The sequence below is a fragment of the Wolffia australiana genome, chromosome 15 (assembly GCF_029677425.1).
Source record: "Wolffia australiana isolate 7733 chromosome 15, ASM2967742v1".
NCBI classification, from domain to species: Eukaryota; Viridiplantae; Streptophyta; class Magnoliopsida; order Alismatales; family Araceae; genus Wolffia; species Wolffia australiana.
Window position 1 is genome coordinate 2,905,653 of NC_135849.1, and position 8,587 is coordinate 2,914,239.

Genomic DNA, 8,587 nt, shown 5'->3' on the forward strand with positions numbered 1-8,587 from the left:
GCTTGGGTGGCCCTAGCGGGGCTACCTGGGCTGGGCGACCTTGGGCGAGAGAGAGGGTGAGAGGGAGAGGGAGAAAGAGAGAGAGAAAGGAGAGAGGGTGGAAGGCCGACGTTGCTAGCGGCGGCGGCAGCGACGGCAGCGACAGCGGCAGCGACGGCGGCGGCGACGGCTAGTGTTAGGAGGGGTAGGGGACGCTGAGCAGTCCTCCAAGAAGAGTTAAACTGAAACTCAATTCTTGAAATTATGACAGCCTAAAAGTTTCTTGAAAACAATGGCCTTTATATAGGCCTTGGAGGAAAGAGAAATTGACGAGAAAGTAAAGACGAGAAAATAAAGACGTGCGCCGTGTCACGCCAAAGGGCAGTTGTGAATCTGCCTTTGGCGTCGTGTCATGACGCGCGTAGAGGCGTGCGCGGGTGGAGATGTGCAAGTTGGCGGTTGTGGCGTGTCGGCTTTAGGGATGATGCCGGTTGACCGTGGCAGATTGACTTTGGTTGACTCTGGTTGACCAAGGTCCAAAGCATGCGTGTTGACTCTGGTTGACCGTGGTGACGTGTTTGTCGATGAGATGTTGGCATCCTCGCCATCAATTCTCCTGGGGTGCGGAGAATTCGACTCCGTTGAATAGACGTCTGAAAGCTCCAGTGGGTTCACCAGGTCGGGCCGCAGGCGAGCCAGGTCTTCCTCCGTGATCCACGTGTCGTCCATCGATGCCTTGCCCTGCCAACAAACAAGAAGTTTCCGCACCATTCCACCTTTGGTGAAGGTGATTACTTCGTCCAGTATTTCCTCGATGATTTCATGCGTGTCAGAGGGTAGTGAAAGGGGAGTGGACAAGTCAAACTCGCTCACTAGAAAGTCCAAGGGTAGAACGTGGCTATTAGACGAAGGAGGTGGGGCTTTAAACGCGACTAAATCTGAGATATTGAAAGTAGTGCTTATTCCCCACGAGGGGGTTATGTCAACGGCATAGGCATTTCCCCCAACTCGTTTGAGGATCGGAAACGGCCCGGCACTACGAGCATAAAGCTCAGTAGCCCGTTTGGAAGAAAAATTTTCCGGCCTAATCCGCACCATCACCATTTTACCTTCTTTAAATTCACGAAAACGACGGTGCAAATCTGCGGATTGTTTAAATGAGGCATTACTATTTATGATGCGTGAACGGATTTCCTCATGCAGACTTCTAATATGATGCGCAAATTCACGACCGTCATCTGAGACTCTAGCATGTGGTAACATAGGTATAAGGTCGGTAGGGGTACGAGGAAGATGACCATGCACAATCTCAAATGGACTCATACCAGTAGTACGGTTAACTGACGCGTTGTAAGCAAATTTGACACGCGGTATCACAGAATCCCAAAACTTGAGGCTGTCTCCCACCAACGATCGTAATAGGTTGCCGAGGCTCCTATTCACGACCTCGGTCTGTCCATCAGTTTGGGGGTGAAAAGCTGTGGAAAACTTGAGCTTTGTCCCCAAAAGATGCCAAAGTGTCTTCCAAAAGTAGCTAGTGAATCGGACATCTCTGTCCGACACTATGCTTTTTGGAAGTCCATGGAGACGCACTACTTCATTGAAAAATAGTTGGGTGACATGAGACGCATCCGAAGTTTTAAAGCAAGGGATTAAATGAGCCATCTTCAAGAAATGATCTACAACCACCATGATGGAATCATGGCGTTTGTTCGTCCTAGGGAGCCCTAGCACAAAGTCGATGCTCACATCCTCCCAAGGTTTTTGAGGGACTGGTAGTGGGGTGTAGAGGTGAGCGTGGGATGCATAGGCGACGATTATAAAATAAGAATCCATTCTCCATGAGATAATTTTGATTATCAGGATTCGGGTATTTGCCTAAGGTCTGAAGAATGGGAGCAATCTGGATAAAGGTCCTTCATCTGATCAAATCCAATAACCTCAACTTTCATAACTTTAACAAATGGACCCTTCTACTCAAAGCATCGGCGACTCAGTTCTCAACTCCCCTCTTATGTTTAAGGACAAAGGTATAAGACTGAATGAATTCGACCCATTTAATATGCCTAGAATTGAATTTCTTCTGGGAATGGAGATACTTTATGGCTTCATGATCAGACTAGAGGACGAATTCCTTAGAGGGTAGATAATGACGCCAATGACGTAAAGATTGAACGATCCCATAAAACTCTTTGTCGTAGGTACAGTATTTGAGCTTAGCATCATTCAACTTCTCACTAAAGAAGGCAATAGGATGATTTTCTTGACTTAGAATTCCTCCTATTCCTAACCCTGAAGCATCACATGCGACCTCGAATACTTTATCAAAATCAGGTAAGCAAAGAATAGGGGCCTTAGTCATTCTAAGTTTGATCTCTGATAAGCCGCAAATAGGGGTGAAAATTACGCAATTTTTTTAGCCCTTGTCTTTGTGATTTTTTGGCTTATGCAATGAAATTTATAAAACTCTACTTAATATGTATAGTGATAAGTATGAGTGTCGTCCAAGGGAGGCAAGTAGGAATTTCAATTTGATTTTCTTTTTGGTGTTTTAGATTCTAATTAGAGTGAATTTGATCTTCAGTGAGGATCAAGTCACCCTAATTAGGTAAGAATTTAGAGAGGGGGATAGAAGAGATGAGAAGACTAGAAGAATTAATTGGGTTGATTTTATTGATCCTTCATTGATCCTAATTGGATGAGAAGAGATGAGAGGGGGCTCTAAATTTCCTTCATTGATCCTAATTAAAGGATCCAAGAAGTCATTTAGAGAGGTTGAAAGAGGGTTCTTAAAATGAGTTGGGTTGATTTTTGCAGATTGATAATTCAGAACTAAAATGGGGAAATTGAGAATTCTAAGAATTAATACTAAATTTTTTAGAATTTTCTTTTGTAACGCAATTGAATGCCCAGGTAAAATTCCTCAATTTCTCCTCTCAATCCTAATCAGGGCTTGTACATGCCGCTCAAGCCAAGCGATTTAGAAGTTCAGACTAGAATGGAGATGAAGAAACAAACAACTTAACCTATTTAATTCAAAATGCACAAAAGTTTGAATACAATGAAAGAAAAAAAATACCAAAACTGTTGATCCAGGCTGGGACTCCTCTCTGTCTTGCAGCTGTGATGAAGCACCCTCCAGAATGAGCCCCTCCTCTCAAAATTCAGCTTTTATACCTAGGTTACATGGTGAAAATCACCATTTTACCCCCATTTAGTAATTAATATTTATCTATCAACGTAGACTAGATCTGAATGATCCAACCGTACAGATAGAAACAGGGGATCAAGACGAGCAAATCCATAGAAAAATCATCTCAATTGGACTTCAGGATCAAAAGTTATTAATAAATCAATTTTAACCAATTTTAGCCATTGGATTAAAATTGATTTATTTCTTAATTCACGCAATGACGTGTCGGCAGCCTATTGGTTGCCGCATTTCAAATATCATTGGCGGGCTCTCTCTCATCGCGCCACGTACCCCACCTGCGAAAAAAAGAAAAACAAATGAAAAATTGAAAAGCGGGATTTGCATATGCATCGCTACGCACGTACCGGTGCGTTTCTTTATACCTTGTCCATTAAACTGTCGCCACGTCACCACCCGTGCACGCGCATTGTATGCACTGCACGGGCGGTGTACTTACCTCCTGCGTGTAGCGCACATCTCATATCCGTTGGATTTTAATCCAACGGCTATGATTTCGCCACGTCGACGCGGCGGAAGCCACCGGCGCGCTTTTTCAACAAAGCCCTTCATAAAACAGATTATTGATATCTGATGCCGCCCAGAGGTATTTGTATATATGTCCTTTCGGCACTCTCTCTCCTCTGATTTTCTCTAAAATTAATAATGCAATTGCAAATAAACCCTGAATGATTTTAAATTGGATCTTTACGCCTGCCATGGCGACCGAGAGCTGTTTTCAGGGTCTATTTGCAACGAAACATTGCAAAAAGGCCCCGGAAAGTATAGAAATTGCATAAATACATTTTTTTCTCTTATAAATATGCCTTTTTTAATAGAACAAATGCATTTCGTCTTGAAATAAATCCCAGAAAATTCCTAAAAATTCGTAAAATTTTTTATAAAATTCTAGAAAATTCCCTGATTTATTCCAATGTTGATAAATGTCGAAATAAAATTTTTAATGTGCCATTTTCATCCAAAAATAATTATTTTGAGCTTCAATAAATCCTTACAAATTCATATAATTAACAGAAAATTAGGGAAAAATCAGAAATTACTTGAAAACATTATTTTAGTGTAAATATATGATAAAAACCCAATTTTAAGCCTTTTAAATGCATAAATCATGCTAATAACATGAAATAAAGACCGAAATTAGGGTGTTATGATATACCCCCTACTTAGACATTGCTAGTCCCTTAGCAACATCTAAGTACTTTGCTAAATTATGATCTCTTTCATCCTGTAGGTCAGACAACAAGTGTGGGAAGTGTTAAGTGTATCAATCACAAGCCGAACTAAAACACTAAATGACATTTTGAGCTCCGACCTTTTCAGGAATGTGGGGTTTCTTTCTCCTTGGCTTGGATGCCTAAGTGGATGAGAAGGGAGTGTACTTGTTTCTAGGTATGACGCTATACTCCTCAAGTATACTCTCTCCACTCATGTGTCGCTGGCCTCACATCTCTAGCGAGCAAGATCACTCTCTCCCGGGGTGGCAGCCACCTAGTACTTGCCTCTCCATTAGCCTTTTCTCTTTCCTAAGAATAGAAAAAGCCATTTCCTCCTCCTGTTGAGCACAGTTGGGGGGTGTCTGATGACTCTCAATAAGTCATCAAATATTTAGACTTTTAAGCATTAAAGCATCAAGAATATCTAATTAATTCATGTGAGTTGTCATGCATATGCATTATTTCATAAAATTACTAACCACACTTGATTCTTCGAATCAAGTGGATTATATTTGACATTTTTTGGTTATTAAGTTCAAAAACAGGTTAAGACAACCAAGGAGGACGTCAAGGATCAACAGGAGCTGGCGAAATCTCAAAGAAGAAGAAAATTCCGAAAATGCCCCTGGGCATGTGTTAAGAGAAACCTATAAATACTCTCTTGAGAGTTCACTTTGGGTTGTCCAGAATTTCTCTCAAGGAAGCTAGGGCTTGGAGAGGAAGGATTTCTGCAGACCCTCTAGGAGCTGATGAGCTTTGGAGTTGGAGAGGAGGAACGAGCTGAAGATTAGCTGGGGATTGAAGACCTCCGCCCCGCCGCAAGGACGTGACACTAGGTCGAAGCGATCTCTCCAGTTTCAGCGGTGTAATTCTCTCCATTTCAGACAAGCTAGGTTGGGTTGGAAGATTCACACCAGTGATCTTCCAATATTTCCAGCAGAGATTGTTTCGTTTTTGATTTGGTTTCGAGTTTCTGTTTGTTCAAATCCATCTCCCTTTCATTCTCCCAAGAAATCCTGTTGTTCTCCATTGTCTAGGTGAAACCACCTCTGGTGGCAGCTTCCAGGCAGCCAGCAACCAAGGCAACCGCCTAGGTTGTCAGCAACCCAGTTGCAGCTACCTAAGGGGTGGGCGGCCTAGGCTGTTAGCAGCCAAGACCGCCAGCGACCAGGGCAACAGCCTCGGTCGCCAGCAGTCTAGGTAGCCAGCAGCTTGCGCTCCCAGCAGCCCAAGCTGCAGGCAGCCAAGGCCGCCAGAAGCGGAAGCTGCTAGCGACCCAAGCCGCCGGCAACCAAAGCTGCCAGCAGCGTCAGCTGCGGGCAGCCAAGGACGCCAGCAGTGTGAGCCGCGAGCAGCGATAGCTGCAGGCAGCCACGGCCGCCAGCTGCTCAGCCGCCAGCAATGCATGCTCTTGGTAGCCAAGGCAGCCAACAGCCCACGCTGCTAGCAGCCCACGCTGCTAGCAGCCCACGCCGCTAGCAGCTAGGGCCATCGGCCGCCTAGGCTGCCAGGGCGACTGAGTGGCACCCCTACGCGCAAGCAGCGGTCCGCGCGCAGGGTGTTTGCTCTATTGCTTCATAGGGCATAAGCAAACCGTCAGCAAAAAAATTCTTTGCTGACGGTTCTGCTCAGTTGAATTTTAACCAAGATAACTCTGTGGAACCTAACTAAAGATAATCAAACTGAAGAGTTGAGTGAACCAATACTTTAAAGAAATCTCTGCAGCTTTTACTGAAGAATTTTCTAAGAGAGTTTGATATTTGAAAATATAGATTTGAATATACAGATTGAACTGAAAAGAACTACCTCTGTTTTCCTTGCTCTCTGAGGTTCGACCCTTACTTGCCCTAAAGTAGTGAGGTTATAAATTGTGTTGCATAAGCTCAATCCTCACATGATTAGACGGATAAATAACCAGTAAAAACCACTAAAATCGAGCTTATCAACGGGCCCCGTCGCCGGGGAGCACGGTATTACAGTAGAATCATCTTTTGTGTGTTTTCAGTTATCTTCAACTTCTTCTCCTAAAGCTTCAGGGCTTGAAATCCTCAGCTTATTGTCTTTCTAATTCTCTGCTGAAGTTCTATGGTAGTGACACGTTCAAGAGCTGGTGAAAGATCTACAGAGAACGTTGCACGCGACGCAACTCCAGATTCTACAGTGACGGAACCTGAAATTCAGCAGGAAACAATGGCAGAAGAGAGACATCAGCAGAATGAGAGAAGGAGGACAATGCTGGACAGGTCGACACCGTCGGGTAGCCTGAGACTAACTGATGTCAACCTGAACATAGGTGAAGGTATTTTATTTAGATATGATAATGCTTTGATTAACTCTTTACCTGAATTTAACAGACTACCTGCACAGAATCCTTTAGAATTCCTCGACGATTTTCATATTAGATGTTCTTCTCAAAACGTTCCTGGACTATCTACGTAAATCTTGAAAATGAAGTATTTTCCTCTTACCTTAAAAGATAAAGCATTTTCATGGTATCGCAATTTAGGAATCACGTTCAACTCTTGGGAAGAGATGCAAGGAAATTTTCTGCAGAAATTTTACCCTCTCTCCAAAACTAATTTTTACCGAAGAGAAATTCATAACTTTCATCCCCATGAAGGTGAGGCTTTTAGTGAGTCATGGGAGAGGTTCAATGACTTGATGAGGAAATGTCCTCATCATGGAATTGAACATTGTCAGTTAGCCCAGATTTTCTATGAATCTTTATCAGATTTCATGAAAAATAAGGTTAACTTAGCCTCCGGGGGAACTTTCTATACCGCATATGAGGATGAAGGGTTTGATATTTTGGAGAGAGTTGCAGAAACTGACCTGCAGGAGATTGGAGCAAGTCAGAATGGGAGGAACCTGCAGCCCGAGAGAGCAGGAGTTCTGCAAGTTAATGCTAAGGAGGGCGAGCTGCAAGCAGGTTTAAGAGAAACCAACCAGAAATTGGAGGAGCTAACCTCCACCTTGAAGAATGTTTTCTTAGGTAACTTGATGGCGAGGACGCCAATGCATCAGCCCGGGACACGTCACCGCAGGCAGTCGGGGTCAACATAGACGTTACGGATCCAAAGATGAAGTCAACAGAAGTCAACCCACCTCGGTCAACAGGAGTCAACGAAGAAGTCAACACGCCACAACCGTCGTCCGCCACGTCACCACCCGCGCACGTCTCCACGCGCGTCATGACACGACGCCAAAGGCAGATCCACAACTGCCCTTTGGCGTGACGTGATACACGTTTTCCCTTGCGTGTCTTATTTTCTAGTTATTTTCTCTTTCCTCCAAGGCCTATATAAGGTCATTTGTTTCAAGAACTCATTAGGCAATCATAATTCAAGAATTGAGTTTTCTTTCTAACTCTTCTTGGAGGATTGCCCTAGCTCTCATCTTGCCCTAACCTTCCCGTCGCCGCCGCCGCCGCCGTCATCACCGTCGCCGCCGCCGCCACCGCCGCCGCTGCCGCCGCCGTCGTCATCCCCGCCCCTCACAACCGCGCGGTCACACGCCGCGACCGCACGCCACCGCGTGCCATCCCGCGCCGTGCGCCTGCACGCCGCGCCGCGCTGCGCGCGGGAGTTCGTCGCGCTCGACCTGGCGTCCCCGCTTCATAACGTCAACCAGGGCCGGACAACGCCCGGAACGCCCGTTCCAGTATCACGCCGCCTTCGTCGCCACGAGCAGAATTACCTGCAGCCTCTACACGCACTACGGTGCTGAGGTATACCTGAACCCTGTGGTGTCGACGTGTTCTCCGCTCAGTATTTTCTCGGGAAGTTTCCACCGCCGTCAGAATTAGACTTGGATCTCCTCTTCTTCTCTCCTTTTCTCGAGTGTTTCTTCGCGACGTGAATTCGAGGTATTGATTTCGGTGCTTAGGCATCGTCGCGGTGGGGGAAGACAGTACTCCCGCCCTCGATAAGGGTCGGAGCTGCACCACCAGATTTCATCGGTTTTAAGTCCGAGAATCGACCGTGATTTCTGTGGATTGTTTTATCCCTTAACCCATTCCTACCCATAGCCTCGTCATCCGCCCTAAATCGTCCATCCCATAGTCGTCCTACGTCATAACTCCCCCATCGTTAAGGCCAAAATCTGCTCTCTCTGTTTCAGCAGGGAACATGAAGACGGAGCCTGCCAAGCCATGGAAGAAGAGGTGAAAGCCTTCAACCAACCG

The 8,587-nt window shown here is 45.3% G+C and overlaps 1 non-coding gene across 1 annotated transcript; it reads right to left on the minus strand.

Annotated features, from left to right (window-relative positions):
- Positions 1-6,982: 6,982 nt before the first annotated feature.
- Positions 6,983-7,091, minus strand: LOC144713365 (small nucleolar RNA R71). Its single transcript, XR_013584030.1, has one exon. It is a non-coding gene; the product is annotated as a small nucleolar RNA R71 (small nucleolar RNA).
- Between the last annotated feature and the right edge of the window lie 1,496 nt (positions 7,092-8,587).